This window comes from Adiantum capillus-veneris, chromosome 11, assembly GCF_014529385.1.
Source record: "Adiantum capillus-veneris isolate H3 chromosome 11, ASM1452938v2, whole genome shotgun sequence".
NCBI lineage: Eukaryota > Viridiplantae > Streptophyta > Polypodiopsida > Polypodiales > Pteridaceae > Adiantum > Adiantum capillus-veneris.
The window spans coordinates 71,265,424-71,285,111 of NC_140941.1; the positions used below are offsets into that span (position 1 = coordinate 71,265,424).

Genomic DNA, 19,688 nt, shown 5'->3' on the forward strand with positions numbered 1-19,688 from the left:
CCCCAAGGGGGTCCAATTTTTTCCTAATGTCTTCCCTGTACCACGCTAGGCCCACTATAGTCCATAGAAAATCTTGAGCAAACCTGTACTCTTTAAACTCTTTGCGAACCCTTGGCAAAGGATGTTCTCTTAAGCTATCTTTATTCCTGACATGATCAACAAAAACAGTCAAAAATTGAACCGCTCTCTTATCATCTTTGCTTTGGATCCTTGCATATGATGAACCATCATCCAAAACCTTTGTCTCCATACGCACATTTGTGATATAAGGTTGCCCTAGGATAAGTGGATAAGAGAAATGTTCCTGCATAAAATGTTATGTTCATCACAAAAATCTCCAATTGTAACCTTGACATTTTCACATGCACCATATAAATCGCCAGGCTGGGTGTTGGTAGCTCGAATAACCATGATCCATATCAATAGGCCGTTTCCCTCTCTGGTACAAGCTTTTTGACATCAAATTAATTTCTGAACCACGATCCACAAGTGGTGGAATAGGCTCATCAATATCACCAATCTTAACAATTGTCTCCGTAGTGGCTCTCGCCCAATGTGTTCTGGAAAAATGACTCCTAGGTACTGCTTCCTCACCATCATCATTATTGAAGTAAACATGTCTTACCTCGGGTGTAACTTGATTCGAGATCACTATAGACAGTAAGCTTTCTTCTTCAATCTCTGACTCGTAAGCATCCAAAATTGATTCTACATGTTGAATCACTTGGCTCTTGACCGCATCCGGTTCTTGCTCGACTGATACTTGTCCCTTTCTCTTTATAATATCAATGATGTACTCATGAAATTCACATTTAGCAATACATTGCCCAAAGTAAGTTCCACCTTGCTATTGAGAATGCGTTCGTCAAATACCTTCTTTAGATCTGTAGCCAATTCAATATCAGATTTTAACTTGTAAGAAAGACCTTTTGGCTTACGTTGATTTTTATCTTTGGACGCCTCTTCCATAACCACTTAAAGTGTAGGAATTTCTTTAGAACTTGCACCTTGTTCCTTCTTGCTGCTAGTCCTCGTAGCTTGTTTTGATGGGCCCGCAATGTCTTCACTCTCTTGCGCTTCTCTTCCACCATAGCTTCATTAGCCTAAGATTTTGCAAGAAAGGCATACACAAAAAGAGAATTTATAGGATCTGACCACCCCGTAGTTTGTTGAATGAAATTCCCAGCTTGACTTAATGTGTCACAAGTTATTTTACCTTTTTCAGTTGTCCTCAAAGCATAGGGCCATAGATTCCCTTTAGCCTTGGTACCTTCCTCATCTTCCGCACTGCATACCTGTAATCCATAAGTTGTTGCATCAACCCTAGAGCCATTGTGTTGCATCTCCTCAACCAGCTTCTTCATACCGCCCTTCCCATAGTTAAAGCGTAGACGTTCACCAGTTTCTGTTTTAAGATGTAGCTTGCCATACTTCCAAAAAACTATGTTCTTCTTATAAGCTTCATTAAAATCATCACAATTTTTGCATATATGATCTAAGCTATCACACCACATGCATCCTTTATCCATGCTTGTTGTCAAGGACGATATCTTGGTCCTGAAGAAGATCCACTTGCACTCAAACCATCAAGTTTAACAGCTTTCAAATTCAAATTCAACTGTTGTATACCTTGTACCAACTCATCAAGGACTGGATCTTCTAGCTTGGGCTTGGGCTTCTCCACTAGATCCTCTTTGAGTGCTTCCATAGGATCAACCACTATGAACTTGCCCACCCTCTTTTGTCGTTTTACAATCATATTAACAGCTTTTGTAACCAATTTCCAATCAAAAGTTAAGCCCAACTCACCTGATGGGTCCTCAAGCAAGTGTACCAGCTCTTCTGAAGGCGTGAATCTGCTGCTTGAATAAATAGCTCGACCTTTTCTGGTTGCATTGTTTTCTCTTCAACAGTAGATAGCTGTTCAAACTTCTTTTCAAACGCTCGTAGCAATTCTCTCATAGATAATCCTTTATCCTTCTACTGTATCCATTTCATAAAGCTTTGCTTGGTAACCCGTTGAGAATCTTCAAGAAAATACTCTTCTTGTAAAACCTTCTTAAATTTCTGCCAGTTTGCACCATGTGTTACCCGAATTTCTTCAATTCGAGCCGTAAGCTCGGGAGCTGCAATTAAGTGAAAACCTTCCACTGCGTCATGATCATTAACTCTATAATCCTCCATACATTGTTCATAAACAATACAAAATTTTGAAACATCACGATCTTCAAATCTTTGTAGCTTTCGGTTACTGTATACTTCGCTTGACGAATGCGTTCACTTTGTTGGTACTGCTACTGAGAAGCGTGTTGCTGTTGCATATAGGATACAAACTGATGCATCATCTATTGCATTGATACTTCATGTGGTGTTCACATCTTCTGCTACCAACCGGCTCGTTTCGCATCGGGTTCACCAAAGAAGTCGTGGATAAATGTGTGTGGTTAGTGAGCTGGAATCAACACCGGGTTGCTTTCTGTGGGATCAGGTGAGCGAATCAATACAAAATGATATCTTGGAGTTGCAAACGACCCTTTAAAACTTAGTTTTTTATTACTAATATCATAATAATCAATATCTAATTCTCTTAAATGATTTTCTCATATTAAATTGATCATTTAATGTGGGGAAGTGCCAGGGGAGAAAAGGCTAGAATATTGGTTAAGCTAGCAGACCGGCCACAATAGGGACCCAAAGGAGGGAAAATATGGATCCAAAGGTAGGGCCATCTGCAAAAGAGACATGTGTAACAATGGGCTAAAAAGACCCTAAGGTTCAGCCCATTAAGACTTCCAAAATGCTAAGGTTCCAAAATTCAAAGGTTGTGTCCAAAGGGTTAAAGCTTAGGGGGAATTGGATGCTTTGTGTGCTCTCCAAAGTCAATGCATATCCCTACATGTGAGGGGGCGAGCCCTTCTTCTAGGGGATGCGAGAGAAAGTCACACACACACACACACACACACAGGCTCCCTTTACACAAAGGGAATGAGGGACACATGTCAGCTCCCTAGGCCAGATGCCCACAAGGTGTACCCAGTTTCTATTGGATGACCCTTGAAGTGGACCAATGAGAATTAAGCTAGAGTAAATCTAGTTTAATTAATTTAAAAACATTTAATAAAAGAAACCAATGAGAATTAAGTCTCCTAGAAGACTATTGGGCAGTCTCCCAAGGGGTCCAATGAGCATTCAGGAGCCCAATGGCTTGCTTGATTGCTATTGGCAAGGAGGAAAGGGGTTCCAATGAGAGTTTAGTTTAATTATTTAATTACCTAAAGCTCTCACAAAAGGGGAAAGGGGGACACATGTCAAAAGGCTATCACTTATGATGCTTAATTGTGATTGCCTTGGATTTGGGGAGGGCCAATGAGGCTAGAGCAAGAGAAAATCGCAAGGGGGCTCGCCCAAGAGAGAGAGGGGGGGCTTATTTTTATAGGGAATTATCACACACACACTCACAAAAGCTCATGGTGAAGAAAGAGAAGACTATCTCCTTCCAAGCTTTAATGGAGAACGCATCACCTACTCCAAGCTTGTGAGATAGAAGCCTACATCAACACTCTCTTGGCATGTGGATGCAAATCCAACCAAGAGCCAAGCTTCAATGCATGCTCATCTCCTCTACCAAGCTAATTACTAAGCTATGCTAATATGAGTGATTATGTGAGGAGATGTACATCTTTCTCGTAAGATACTCCTTCTTCCTCTCAATCTACTCTCATACCCTGCCAGCTCTCACCATCTTCGAAGGTGTGTGAGGTCTTGGGTCTGAGAACGGGGATAATTCAAGTTGTGTTTTTTAAGTGTTTTGCTTAGTGAATGAAGCTTTCATCCTCATTGCCCTAGCTAGTCTTGAAGGAACACAAAAAATTGTATTGTACAATGTCTCTCTTGATGGGAGAAACCATAATACAAAGCCTTTTGGAGGGGGGACCGGCTCCATGCAAATCCGGTCCTCAACTGTTGTCATTATCTTAATTTCTCTCTCTATTGAAAGTATTGTCGATGCTATCTAACTAGGTGTTATGCTTTTTTGTTGCTCTCTCCACCCAAGCACTCTTGTAATTCTCATTAGGAATCTATTCTAATGAAATGCCCACTATGTTCATGCACATTTCCGCTACACACAAGTTATTAGGCCATTAAATGTTACATTGGTATCAGAGCACAAGGTTTCTCTTTTCTTGCTCAAGAAGGGAGGTCCTCAAGCTAGCTACAAATGGTTAATTGGTATTATTAATTTCCTGTGAGTAAGTAGAATAGGGATTTTTCAGCCTTGCAGTGCGCCTGCCTTTGTGCAGTTAACGGGGCATCACTGTCGAGAGCTATGGTCTTAATAGTGGAGTCCTATGGGGCTTGCCTACGGCTTAACCACTATTGAGCTATTAGAAGCTTGACAGGAGCCGGTGCTATTTTGGTGTCGAAATACCTTCTCTTCTATTCCTTGCAATTAATGGTATTTGAGCCGCGGGTACAGTAGCTTGAGTGCTTTTTCTAAAGTGGTAAAGAGGAGTAGCAACTAGGGCTTGAAGTGCCAAAGTACACCTAAAAGTTGTTAGAATGGGTGATAATAGTAAAGGGAGTGAAATTAATGTTGATAACTTTGATTTTGCTCATGAGCAAGCTACAAAGGATGCTTCAATATTGCTTGTTAACTATCTTGTTTCTAGGCTTCAACAAGCCATGGGCAATCCATCTCCCCAAAGTGAAGTGCAACGGCAACTCTGTGCTCACGGGATTCTCCAAGCTCATCACCATCACGAGAGAACACCTAGGAAGCCTCCTTGTGAGACTACCAAAAGAGGTCTCTCTCCGACTCGGGAAGAAGAAGAGAATCCATACGAAGGGCTCAAGAATTTACTTCTTGATGATGCATCTCCTTCCCAAAGGAGAACTCAAGAGCCTCCACCAAAGGAACGAGAAAGAAGCGAGTCTCCCGCCACCTCGGCGGAGATGGCTCCACGAAGACGGCCGGCTAAACGCTCTCCATCACCACCAAAGCGGACAAGACCATCATACTCTTCTCCACGTCATAATTGAAAGAGGGATGATAAAAAGCAAGAGAAGAAAAAGGCGAGAAAGAGGACATCCTCTTCTCCATCTTCTTCATCCTCTTCCTCTTATGAAAGCTATTGTGAAGACGACAAAGATCAAGACAAGAAAAAGGAGAGAAAGAGGTCACCCTCTTCTCCACCTTCTTCAAATTCTTCACCTTCTGAAGAAAGTGATGGTGCAACCTTTGAACCATCAAAAAGAAGAGGCCATAGGAAATCCTATGCCGCATGGAAGAGGTCATCCAAGCTGAAGAAATTCAAACAGGGAGGGAAGAGCATCTCTTTCCTTACCTATGATGGCACCTTTGGTGCTACGGACAAAGTCTTGGCCTTTATCCAGCAATTCGATGCGGCGTTTGGAGATGAGGGCTTCACGGAGTCCTCTAAGCTATGCCATGTAGCTATGCACTTTCAAAATTCCGCCAGACAATGGTGGTCTAGCCTACGAGCCAACGGTGAAGCTCCACGAACATGGAAAGCTTTAAGAGCTTCCATTATGAAGCAACTTTTGGCCACCGATGCCAAAGACAAAGTACTCACCCAATGGTGAAGCTTAAAGCTCTCTCCCAATGAATCCATCCACAAATATGTAGACAAGTTTTGGGACCTACAACTCAAAGCTGTCTTCAAAAAGTTGGATTTTGGAGAGCAAAAGCAACAATTTTGTGTGGGCTTAACCGAAGAAATGGCGGAGTATGTCAACTCCCAAAGGCCACGTACCATATCGGCGGTAATACACCACACTATGGTGGCCTCTCGAATCAATTTCCAAACGGGGGCTAAAAGAAATAATAAGCCCCCAGAAAACAAGGGTTCCAATGAGCCTAAGGGGAAGGGCAATGTCCAAAAGTCTCCTAAGGGCAACTGCAACAAAGTTAAAGAGAAGGGAGTTTACAAAGGTAAGAATAAACTCTCTCCTGAAGATCTTGAGCGTTATCGTAAGGATAACCGGTGTTTCAAGTGCGGCGAACAAGGGCATGCGTAACGCGCTTGTCCCCAAAAGAACAACCGCCAAGATTCTCCTAGAGCTTCCTTGGTTGAAATCCAAGAGGAGGAGACTCACCAAACTCACCACAAAGGATCTCCTCTATGCCATGCTTGGGTAGAGGTAAGAGAACATGATTCTTTTATTCTCTTTGACCCTGGTTCTACTCACAATTTTATATCTATGGAGTTAGCCACCAAGCTAGGCATACAATCCTATGAGATGGGAGATGTCCTACCCGCAGACAGTGCCTTCAAGGGGCAAGAAGCTTCAGTCACTCCCTTAATTGGGAAATTGAGGCTTCATGTCCAAGGCTATGTGGACAAAGAGGACTTCTTTATCTCTCCTCTCAAGCATGAGGATGTAATCCTAGGGGCACCATGGTTTGACCACCTGGCTACTGATGTTAAATTTCCTGAAAGGAGAATCTTCTTTAAGTTCAGGGAAAAAGACATGTATATAGATGCTAAGGAAATGGGTAACACCATCCCCATTGTACATACACCAGCTTTCAACAAGTCAATAAAGAGCTTTATTTCCGTGTACATGATTTTTGTTAAAGATTCTCAAAATGAACTTAATGCTTTAACAAAAGAAAATAAAATCAACCAAAAGGAATTAGAGTTATCCAATTTTCTAAAGGGGTTTCAAGATGTTTTTATTGACGACATCCCTTGTGAGATACCTCCTAAACGAGGTAATGATGACCATGCAATTGAACTTCTTCCAGGAAGTTCACCGCCTACTAAACCTCCTTTTAGAGTTTCTCAAGCTCAACAAGAGGAGATTATGTGGCAAGTGCATGAGTTAGTTGAGAAGGGTATGGTTAGGCCAAGATCATCTCCATTTTGCTCACCTGTGCTATTAGTGAAAAAGAAAGACGGCACATATCGTATGTGTGTCGACTATAGAGCACTAAATAGGATCACTATCAAGAATAGGTTTCCCGTTCCATGGGTAGAAGACCTATTTGATAAGCTACAAGGATCGACCTACTTCAGTAGGATTGACCTAGAAAGTGGCTATCATCAAATAAGGATAGTTGATCAAGACATTGTAAAGACCGCATTTTGCACCACATTTGGTCTTTACGAATACATTGTCATGCCTTTTGGCTTGACCAATGCACCAGCTACATTCAACCGCTTGATGGAGAAGCTGTTTAGGCCTCATCGAACCTTCACTGGAGTGTTCTTTGATGATATTATCATCTACTCTAATTCATTGGAGGAACACAAGCAACAACTCCAGGTAATATTTCAAGTTTTAAGAGAGAATAAACTTTATGTTAATCGAAAGAAAAGTGAATTTTTCTTGCAAGAGATTCAGTATTTAGGTCATATTATCTCTCAAGATGGCATCCAAATGGATCCATCTAAGTTAGAGGTAATAAAAGGATGGCCTAAACCAAGGAATCTTCATGAACTAAGACGCTTTATAGGTATCTGTGCATACTATAGACGCTTCATAGAAAATTTCTCACAAATTGCGGGACCATTACATGACCTAACAAAGAAAAGCGTTAGGTATACATGGTCTGCTAAGGAGAACAATGCTTTCGAAAAGCTTATCTCTCAACCTGTGCTTACACTACCGAACCTCTCAAAACCATTTGAGGTCCAATGTGATGCTTGTGGTGATTGCCTTAGAGCTGTTTTGCTCCAAGAAGGGCATGCCATAGGCTATGAGAGTCGAAGGCTCGACCCTGTTGAGCAAGCTCTAGGCATATATGAAAAGGAACTCCTTGCAGTTCTACATGCCTTAGACTCATGGAAGCACTATTTATTGGGGACTCCTTTCATTCTGCGAACGGATCATCAAAGTCTTAAGTACTTCATGACGCAAACCAAGCTCTCCGACAAAAAAATGAGGTGGGAAAATTTCCTTTCGCAATTTCATTTTCATATTGCTCACATTGCTGGCAAGCATAATCAAGTAGCTGATGCACTCTCAAGACGGCCGAGAGTGAATGCCGTTTCCATAGCAACTCACAATGATCTATCTTCAATGATAGATGAGTATGCTATCGATCCCGATTTTAGAGATGTAATTTCAGCCCTTGCATTGGGGAAGAAAGAAGAACCATTTACCTTACAAGATGGTTATCTTCTCTATGGCAATAGAATATGAGTTACTAACTCACTACATGAGAAAGTAATGTATGAATCTCATGCTCCACCTTATGTGGGGCATAGAGGGATTCAATCTACCTTAAAGGGAATTGAAACATATTTCTATTGGCCTACCATGAAAGTGAACATACAAGAGTATGTTTCTAAATGTGTGGTATGTCAAAAGACAAAATTTGATAGAGGGAAGCAACTTGGATTGCTTCAACCCTTGCCAATCCCTAATTCACCATGGGAGAGCATATCCATGGATTTTATCTTTGGATTGCCTAAGTCTATCCATGGGAATACGGGAATATGGATGATAGTAGACAGGTTCAGTAAACAAGCTCATTTTATACCTGTCAAAAAGACTATCAAAGCCCATCAAATGGCAACCCTCTTCATTTCACAAATTTTCAAGTACCATGGCTTGTCAATGTCCATAGTGTTGGATAGAGATCCTAGAATGACCAGTAATTTCTGGAAGGGTCTCTTTGAGAATTTAGGGACAATGCTAAACTTCTCTTCGGCCTATCATCCACAAACAGATGGCCAAAGTGAAATAGCTAACCTAACCATTCTCGATCTACTAAAAGCCTATGTAATGGAAGTAGATCAAAGATCCCAATGGGAGAAGTACTTACCGTTAGTGGAGTATGCTTACAATAACACTGTACATACTTCCATGGGAAAGCACCTTTCTAGGTAATTGAGAGAAGATCAAAAAGTCCCTTGCTACTTAAGGTACATGGGAAGATCTTCGCTGCAGATGAGTATAGCCGAGACCTACAAGAATCTTTCCAAAAGATTAAGGATGCTATCTTTATCTCACAGCAAAGGCAAAAGGTTGCTGCTGACAAGCACCAAAGAGCCCAAGCCTTTAAAGAAAACGATTGGGTCTTGTTAAAGTTTCCCAAGGCTCGATTAAGGCACACGACTGGCAAGAATCCTATGCGCCACCAAAAGTACTATGCTAAATTAGCAAAAAGGTACTATGGTCCCTTTCAGATTCTTAGGCCAATCAATGAGATGGCCTATCAAATCAAGCTGCCCAATCATTGGCTCATACACAATGCTTTTCATGTGAGCCTATTAAAGCCTTACAAAGGAGAGCCACCTCAAGAACCAACTATTGAAGACCCACCGGAGATCGAGGACCAAGAGGAGGTGCTGCAGCCCAAGTCCATTCTCCGACATGAAGACAAGGTACTAAGAGGCGGTAAGACTATCCGACGATATCTTATTAAGTTTAAGAATTATCCTTTTGAAGATGCTAGATGGATGCAAGGCATACAATTAAAGGATAACCTAAACCTTGTCAATGCTTACAATGCTTCCCAAGAGTAAGCAAATGTACAAAATGTTAAAAATGAACAAATTTTTTGTCTTATAAGACTCTCTTTTTCTTTATTGTGCACAAAAATGAAGTAGTATGCATGCTTAGATCAAGTTTGCGGAGACGACGTCTCCCAAACACCAAGTAGAGCTTGTCACTCTACTATGGAAGACTGATAGGACTAATGTGCAGACATGCTTGCGGCAGCCTCAGGCTCTCAAGCGCCAAATGGACTAGTCATCCATTGTGGAATGATGTCGTAGGGTAACATAGGGATCCTCTACCCGCTAAGAAAAGGACTCATGAATATGCTTTATCTTCTCTACACCATAGTCGAGGACGACTATGATTTCAAGAGAGAGGTAATGTCATAATAATCAATATCTAATTCTCCTAAATGATTTTCTCATATTAAACTGATCATTTAATGTGGGGAAGTGCCAGAGGAGAAAAGGCTAGAATATTGGTTAAGCTAGCAGACCGGCCACAATAGGGATCCAAAGGAGGGAAAATAGGTATCCAAAGGGAGGGCCATCTGCAAAAGAGCCATGTGCAACAATGGGCTAAAAAGACCCTAAGGTTCAGCCCATTAAGACTTCCAAAATGCTAAGGTTCCAAAATTCAAAGGTTGTGTCCAAAGGGTTAAAGCTAAGGGGGAATTGGATGCTTTGTTAATTTGCAAGTCAGTGCATATCCCTACATGGGAGGGGGCAAGCCCTTCTTCTAGGGGATGAGAGAGAAAGTCACACACACACACACACACACAGGCTCCCTTTACACAAAGGGAATGAGGGACACATGTCAGCTCCCTAGGCCAGATGCCCACAAGGTGTACCCAGTTTCTATTGGATGACCCTTGAAGTGGACCAATGAGAATTAAGCTAGAGTAAATCTAGTTTAATTAATTTAAAAACATTTAATAAAAGAAACCAATGAGAATTAAGTCTCCTAGAAGACTATTGGGCAGTCTCCCAAGGGGTCCAATGAGCATTCAAGAGCCTAATGGCTTGCCTGATTCCTATTGGCCAGGAGGCAAAGGGGTCCAATGAGAGTTTAGTTTAATTATTTAATTACCCAAAGCTCTCACAAAAGGGGAAAGGGGGACTCATGTCAAAAGGCTATCACTTATGCTGCTTAATTGTGATTGGCTTGACTTGGGGAGGGCCAATGAGGCTGGAGCAAGAGCAAATAGCAAGGGGGCTCACCCAAGAGAGAGAGGGGGCTGATTTTTACAGGGCATTATCACACACACACTCACACAAGCTCATGGTGCAGAAAGAGAAGACTATCTCTTCCCAAGCTTTAATGGAGAGCTCATCACCTACTCCAAGATTGTGAGATAGAAGCCTACATCAACACTCTCTTGGCATGTGGATGCAAATCCAACCAAGAGCCAAGCTTCAATGCATGCTCATCTCCTCTACCAAGATAATTACTAAGCTAAGATATGCTAATATGAGTGATTATGTGAGGAGATGTACATCTTTCTCGTAAGATACTCCTTCTTCCTCTCAATCTACTCTCATACCCTGCTAGCTCTCACCATCTTCGAAGGTGTGTGAGGTCTTGGGTCTGAGAACGGGGATAATTCAAGTTGTGTTTGTTAAGTGTTTTGCTTAGTGCATGAAGCTTTCATCTTCATTGCACTAGCTAGTCTTGAAGGAACACAAAAAATTGTATTGTACAATGTCTCTCTTGATGGGAGAAGCCATAATACAAAGCCTTTTGGAGGGGGGACCGGCTCCATGAAATCCGGTCCTCAATTGTTGTCATTAGCCTAATTTATCTCTCTTTTGAAAGTGTTGTTGATGCTATCTAACTAGGTGTTATGCTTTTTGTTGCTCTCTCCACCCAAGCACTCTTGTAATTCTCATTAGGAATCTATTCTAATGAAATTCCCTCTATGTTCATGCTCATTTCCGCTACACACAAGTTATTAGGCCATTAAATGTTACAACTAAACTGAAGAACCGGCTAGGATCAAACTACAAATAAGCCCAAAGAATCTAGCAGACTGCTTGAACACAAGCAGAAAAGAACAAAAGCAGTTTCCTTTGTTGATAGAGCACGGGAAATTTGTATCTTGCCTTGCTCCTTCTTCAACATGCCACTAACTGCCTCTTGTCTTCTTCTACTCCTTTGTAATCAAGATTTCTCTTGACTGCTGAAGAAAAAAAACCCTTCTGACCTTGAACTAGTAAGCCGAGAACCGGCGCAGGAATCAGCTCTTGGTTTGTTTTAAGGGACTTTAAAAAAGAAAATACTAATAGAAGTAATAGAATGTTGCTTTGTCAAATCCTCTGTCTGCTCAACTCTCATAACACGGCACCTTGCCTGAATGCCTCCTCAACTCGCTCTCCTGCTCTTGGATTCTGATAACGCTACGAATAGGTATCTCCAAAAGATTCCTGCCAACAAAGGCCACACCCTCCCTTGCCTTGAGTTTCTGCCCGCACTTAGTTGGTCGTCCCTGTCGATCGCGACCTCCTCCTTCTCCTTACTATCTTTTTTCCATGCGCTCCCCTGTTGCAGTTGACTCCACCTCCTTATTTTTTTGCCCCTGCTCATGACCTTGCCAAAGCTCTTTGCTCGACCTCAATGGTCACCTCAAAGCCTTGACTTTGTGCTGGTCCCAAGAGCTCATCTTTTCTTGTCCGTGCTTGTCTTCTGCTTGCTCACAACACCCTATAGAAGCTCCAACCTTGTTGTCTCCCGGCTTTGCTCTTTGTCTCCTCACGTTCTCCTTGCTAACTCAAGGTGGCCTCGTCTTCACGCTCTGAAAACTCCTGCTGCTCCTTTTTTTGCTCGATAGCTATTGGCTTAATATTCTTCCCTCTGCGCACCCTGTCTACTTCATTTAGCCGGCTTCCCTCCCTTGTTTGCTCTTATTTTCTTTTTAAATCTATCAACTGCCCTTAACTTCATACTTTAAGCAGCCATTCACATTGCCTTAGTGGGAATCTATTGCTTAACTCCCACCAATTTGACTTGCAGCCTATCCAAGATGGCGTTGACCACTTCCATAAACCAAAGCATTTCCAGATACCTCACTTTCCTCCCACAACCATACAAAAACACCAGATGATCAAAGCCTCTTCTCGCATATTAGCCAAAGCATTACTAAACACAATCATCAAAGTGCAAGAATAGAAAGTTGTAAGACAGGGGTGACTAGAGCCTTAGAGTCCTCCACCCTTTTCAAAATACTCAAGCGAGTTGGAGATCATGCCTACAAACTATTACTACCTTCACATTCTTGCATTCATCCGATGTTTCATGTAAGCCATCTATGAAAGCAGTTACATGGGAACGACAATGTCATTGACCAACAGGTTTTGGTTGATTACATTGAACCTCCTACCTTACCGTATGAACCTGAACATGTTCTTGATTATCACAAGTTGCGTACACGTCATCACGTACGACAACAAGCCTTAATCAAGTGGAAAGACTGACCTGAAGAAGGTGCCACTTGGGAAAACATTAGTGTTCTTAAAAAGAAGTTTCCCACTTTTGTTTTCAAGGACGAAAAATCTTCTTAAGGGGGGAGTAATGTCAGGACACCGGCAAGGCTAGACTAGATAAGGCAAGTCCACGCTAGGAGGTGTCGAGCGAGGAGTCCAACTAGGGCAAAGGGCCAAGCAAATGCCTATATAAGGGAATATCAGGGAGATAATTTATGTGTCAGTCTAGTTTTCAAACTTTCTGAATGTTTTGGAACACATAAAAATACTTCCTCCCCTTCTTCAAAGGTAACTTGCCGACGTTTCTCATAAGCGTATTTCTTATACCGATCCTGTGCTTGTGAGACATTTTGGCGAGCAGGTTTTAGCACATCGATATGGTCTTGGAGAAAATCCTTAACTTGTTGGAGTTTTTCGGTTTCCAACCCCACCGTAACTGGTGACCTAGGTGGAAACCGTACATTAGTATGAAAGGACTAAAACCTGTTGTGACATGCTTAGCACTGTTGTAGGAAAAACCAAGAATAGGTAAGTATTCTTCCCAGTTTGACTGTTTTTTGATGACGTATGCTCTTAGAATATCCTCTAGCACCTGGTTAACCCGTTCTGTTTGACCATCCGTTTCTGGATGATTAACTGTACTGATGTTTAGTTGTGTATCCACTCGTTTAAATATAGCTCTCCAAAAGTGGTTGTTAAACTTGGGATCAGGTTCATGACTAACAATGCTACTTGGCAAACCATACAATCTGTAGAGATTGTCCACAAATAACTTGGCTAGTTCTGGTGTCTCAACCGTTGATTTGGTTGGAATAAACTTACATAGTTTAGTCAACCTGTCTACGACCACCCATACTGAGTCATGACCTCGTATAGTGGTTGGTAATCCTACAATAAAATCCATAGAAATACTTTCCCATTTTCCATTAAGAATCTCCAAAGGATTTAAGAGTCTTCCTGCTTTCAGGCGCTCTGCTTTGTTAACTTGACATTTTTGGCAGTGCAAGACATAAGCTTGAACAAAGCCATGTATACCCGGCCAGTAAAACTGTTGTCGTACGAGAGCATAATTTTTTCTAATCCCCAGGTGCCCTACACTTGGAATATCATGACATTCATAAAGGATTTGGCACCGAATGTCCGTGTCCGTCGGTACACAAACTCTCCCCTTGTGGAGTAGGTACCCATTGTCGATGGTAAAATGCTTCCATCGTTGTAGTTCATCACTTGATAAGGAGAACTAGGTGTGGAGGTTAACTGTACACTATCGTCGTTGGAGTGAGAAGGATCCCTCTTTTGAACATGGCTCCACACTTTGGAATATGCTTCATCATGCTCATATTTTTCCTTGAGAGAATCTAAAAATTCACTATGAAGTTCCGTGAACAAGAGGAGTTAATCTTTGGCATTCTACTTAGAGCGTCTGCCACTAGATTGTATCGACCTTTTCGATACCTTAGCTTGGCATCATATTCCTGAAGGATCTCGGCCCACCTGGATTTTCGATCCTTTAATCTATTTGTTGTGTAAACCATTTGATGCTTTTGTGGTCAAACACAATCTCGAATTGAGCACCATACAGATAATGCCGCCATGTTTTTAAGGTCGACACTATTGCATAGAGTTCGCATTCGTAAGTAGAATAATTCTGTTGAGTTGCATCAAGCTTCTTAATTTCAAATGCAATCAGCCGTCCGTCTTGCAACAGGACTGCTCCAATAGCACGATCACTGGCATCCGTTTCCAAAATGAATGGTTTCAAAGGATCTACAATAGCAAGGATAGAAGTTGTAGCTAATGCATCCTTGAGCGTATCCAAACTGAGCTATTGAGCGGATCTCCACTGAAAAGCTTTTCCTTTGCCTTTAAGTTGATCCGTCATAGGAACAGCAATTTGAGCATAGTTTTTAACGAACCTTTGGTAAAAACCTGCAAATCCTAAAAATATATCCATTTTTTTTATCGTATCCACTTTGGATTGATCCATGTATAGGCCATGAGATGAAATAACATGCCCTAGATAATGAATGTGATTTTCTCTTTTAGAAAATCACATTTAGATTCCTTGGCATATAACTTGTTTGTACATAACAACTCAAACACTTGTCTGAGATGTTGTAAGTGCTCTTCTTCAGAAGCACTATAGACTAGGATTTCATCAAAGAAAACAATGACAAATTTTCCCAAATATGGCTTCAAGACACTATCCATAAGTGTCATGAATATTGAGGGCGGATTGGTTAACCCAAAGGACATCACCAAAAACTCGTAGTGTCCAAACCATGTTTGGAAGGCAATCTTAGGTATATCGGCAAGCCGAATACGGACTTGGTGATATCCTGAACGCAAATCAATTTTCATAAAAATGCGAGCATGAGTTAGCTTATCAAATAACTCATCTACTCTTGGCAATGGGTATTTGTTCTTAATCGTAACCGCATTTAAGCCCCGGTAGTCTACGCACATGCGCATACTCTTGTCCTTTTTCTTCACTAAAAGGATAGGCGAAGCCCATGGTGAAGAACTGGGTTGTATAAACCCTCTGCTAAGGTAGTCAGCAAGCTGACCTTCCACCTCAGCAGCCTCTGAGTAACTCATACGATAAGGTGGTTTACTAACAGGTTTACATCCTATAGGCATTTCAATGCTATGTTGCACCGATCGTGTCGATAGTAATCCTGGTGGAAAATCATTAGGAAATACATCTTAATATTCCCTTAATAATTGTTGTAATTGACTAGAAACGTTTTCTTGTTTAGAATTAGTAACTGGTGGAATAGAGGAGAGAGAAGCATGCGGTGTTGAGGAATGTTCAACTGACTTAATGTTAGAAAGAAAATGAGACAGCGAGTAACACAAGAAAACCTGATCTATTTCATTATCAGAAACGAGCTGCATAAGCTCGGCGGTACAAATTAGTGGTGATGAAGGTATATCCTCTTCTCCTAACAACAACACATGTGCGCCATGGGATTCAAACATCAAGCTGTTGTGCTCATAGCTACGCTTTAGTGATGGTCCTAGGCTATGCAACCACTCCCTACCAAGAACCACATCAGCCCTTTCCATGTTCATAACCTAAAACTCCAAACAAGTAGAGTACCCTTGTACTTCTAATGGAAAAACTAGGCATTGTGTATCCCATATTTCAGTATCATGTCCATTCATCATTGCTACCTTGTAGCGGTGGGTACTCGGAGTTTGAGGTAGTTGTGAGTAGCACCGTCATCTACCAAGATGCGCACCTTGTGCCCTTGCAGATATCCGTGCATATGTACTAACTCATGTGGTCCAAAGGTTTGTTGCCACATGGAAGCTATGAGACAACATTCATGCACCACCTCAGTGTGTGTTATTTCCACTCTGGAGAATTTCGAGGAAGACTCAAGAGGTAGTAGTTGCACCATGTGCACTGCTTTCTCGTTCCCTTGAGTAGCAGATTTCCCCCTGGGACAATCCTTTTTGCCATGAACTCTCCCTAAACATTGAAAACATAACCTCTCTTTCTTGGCTTTCTCAAAATCCTCAAGAGAAAGAGGACCTTTGGACCCCTTGGGTTTTTTAGATGCATTTGAATTAGCAACTAGAAATTTTCTTTTATTGTGCCCATACTGCGTGCGTGTATTACCGTGAATACTAGCAGTCACGTTACTATTATGTAGTTTCTTCTCATCAGGGTCATCCTGAATATGTGCTTTTACTATGGCTTCCTCAAGTGTTTTAGGGTCTTGGGTCTTGACATACTTCTTAAGCTCAGGTGTTAGACCTCGTATGAACCCTCGTACTTGTTGAAAGGTATCCAAGCCTTCCAACTTGAGGATAATGTCCTGATAGTGAGAGATATATTCAAGGAGTGATGGGTATTGGCGTATGGAACATGTGTCCCAAGCCGTCCAATTCCGATCGGCCTCATTAGTAGGCAAAAATTCCTTGCTAAACATTGCTTCAAAGGCTGCCCAACTCTGTGGTATCATGTTCTTCTCCCTGAGAGACATCCACCATTTGTAGGCCTTGCCTTCCAGAGTTAAGCTCATATGTAGAGCTCTAACTGCATCCAGAGGACACCTTAACACTAGGTTGATAACCTAACAGGACATAAAAGTGTCCTTTCAAGGTTTTGAAAAAAACCTCCAAAACCATAGTAGATCCACTCATTTTGTAAAATCCTTTCATGAGTTTATAGTTCAAGGCCTACTACACATGGAAAAAATAAGAGACTTGTAAAATGTCTCATCTTTTGGTCACACCAAGCCTCCAAAGTTGATGGACCAGTACATTTTCATCAAAACAGTCATTTCTTACGTTTTTTTGTATAAAAATAAGATTAGGGATTTTTGTAGGACTTTAGATAAATTTCCTAGTTAGCTTCAATGGGTTGGTGATCAGAACATATAATTTCTTCTCACTCACTATTTTTTGTTTTGCCAAAAGAAATAGGTACAAAAAAGTTGAATTTTTACCATTCTGCAAACCTATCATCAAAGTTTCTATAGCCACACTGAATACAAATAATATATGCATGTTTTATTAGTTCCCTATTGTCCTTTAGGTTCATAAGGAGCCATGGAGCATGTCAAAAGAATAATACATCTCTTACCAAGGGGAATCTTGGGGACAAAGATGAAGTGCTAAATATAGCAAACATGAAAAAACTAGGTTCAACATTATGAGTTGTAGAATCCCATGGAAACTATTGAATATCTAGCCAAATTTGATCCTTATGACTAGATATGGTTACTACGTACAAAATGCATATAGTTTTCACAAGAAACTAGCAATATTGAAAAAGCTATACTTAATATACTAGAATGTTTCGTTTTCTTCTATAATAGAAAAAATCAACCATCGTTGTGTACTATGCAAAACAAGGTATTAGGTGCCCCAAAACTCAAGGAATATTAGCTTTATGTTACAATATGGGACATAGAAAATCAAAACTACATTTGGATATCATGAAAGCCACCAAAAAAATCATAGAAGAGCTAAAATTGGCTAAAAAACAGGATTTGATAATTTTTGTAATTTGGTCATAACTTACAACTTTAATATTTATTTCTCCCTAGAAGCATCAGGACATGTTGAGGACTACTAAAGATAGTTCTCTAGCATTATAGACCTCACAAACATGAATTCTAGAGGGGTATAGTTGCAAAAAGTTGAAAAAAGCCAAAAATAGGACCCGTTTTTTCACACAGTTTAGGTTGTGAAATGTTGTGCAAGGACAAGGTTAAAGATGGAATTGATATTCCAAAAAAATGTCGATTTTTTTTCAGCTCATGAGACAACTTTCTAGATAGATAGCACCTCAAAATCCATTTTGAAACTCTTGACATAATTCAAGGAAAATGGTCACTTAACAGCACATAAAAGTGTCCCAGGAGATAAAAGTGTCCCAGGACATAGAAGTGTCCCATTACCAACCTAGTGTTAACACTAGTTTGGTACCAAAACAGGACACTTAAGTATCTTTTTTGAGGTTTAAAAGAAAAAATATAGCGCTTTTTTCATGAAGTATCTTATCAAATCCTTTTGGTGGAGTCTTATACATTATATAAGGTATGTGCAAAAATTCATAGACGTTGCAAAAAGAACAATTATACATGCCTTTACACCTTCCAAAGAAGACATGGTACAAAAGAATAGGTTTACATATAGACCAACGCGACTCCTAGTCAAAAAACAAATATCCGCCATAAGATGTAAATTTGTGGCGTCTCTATGGCACCAAGGAAATTGACAACCATTGGAGTTCCATACCAAAAAAATCAAATTCCACATGAAAAAATTCAGATTTGTGTGCCCTCTTTACTAAAATAGGACAGGCCGATTGTATGATCAAACAAGCACAGGCTGATTGTATGATCTTGCAATACGGCGTGCACTCGTAGTGAGTCGATCATGTCCTGCCTGTTGGAGCTATATATGGCTCACTCTACTGAACTTGGTCTCACCTATATATTTGTATCTTGTCCTTAATATGAATTAGTCTTTGGGAGCGTATATGGTGTGTCTCTTGTCTCGTCTCTCTCTCTTTCTCTCTACATCTCAATATGGTATCAGAGCGGTAACGATCACGCGCCGATTCAATTCATGGTGACAACAGTATGTGTATGCGATTCGCATGTAAGATTCAAAATTGTTACAAATTTTATTTTTGAACGTTGATTCTTGCTAACTGTGGTTGTTTTGTGTTAAGAAGAATATGATTAGTGTTTTATGTGGCGTTTATTTATAATCAATCTAATCGTTGATTACCTTTTCTTGTTAATGACACCCTAAACTTCATCTCAATTTTTCTTGCTGTTTTGCTCAAAATTTGGAGAAACGGGAAAAGTGCAATGGAGCGTAGCGCAATGGCACTTTTCATCCAAAACTTGTTCGTCTCCTCGAGCTCTTCGATTTGAGTTCTAGGTTTGTGTCAATCGGAGTTCGCAGCAGAAAGTTATGCTGTTTTTACTGCAATAGAGCTTGACGCAGCTTTCTTTGTCCTACTTCTTCGTGAAGCGTCCGCGATCGTTTTTTTTATTTTGGCGTTAACTTTTTCGAGAAGATTTAGCTTTTTGATATTCGTATTGTGGGCGTCAATCTTGCGTCTCACGCCACTCTATTTTGAGGACTCGTTTATTATTAACGTTTCCTTTACCCTATCTTTTTTGGGTGACGTCTCTCACATCTTTGGACGTTCCTTGAGCATCCTTCTTACGTTTATCGTTGACACAACGCAGTACTCATATCTCT

General features: G+C 40.8%; 1 pseudogene; it reads right to left on the bottom strand.

Annotated features, from left to right (window-relative positions):
- Nucleotides 1-358: 358 nt before the first annotated feature.
- On the bottom strand, nt 359-2,321 carry LOC147447430 (uncharacterized; annotated as a pseudogene).
- Between the last annotated feature and the right edge of the window lie 17,367 nt (nt 2,322-19,688).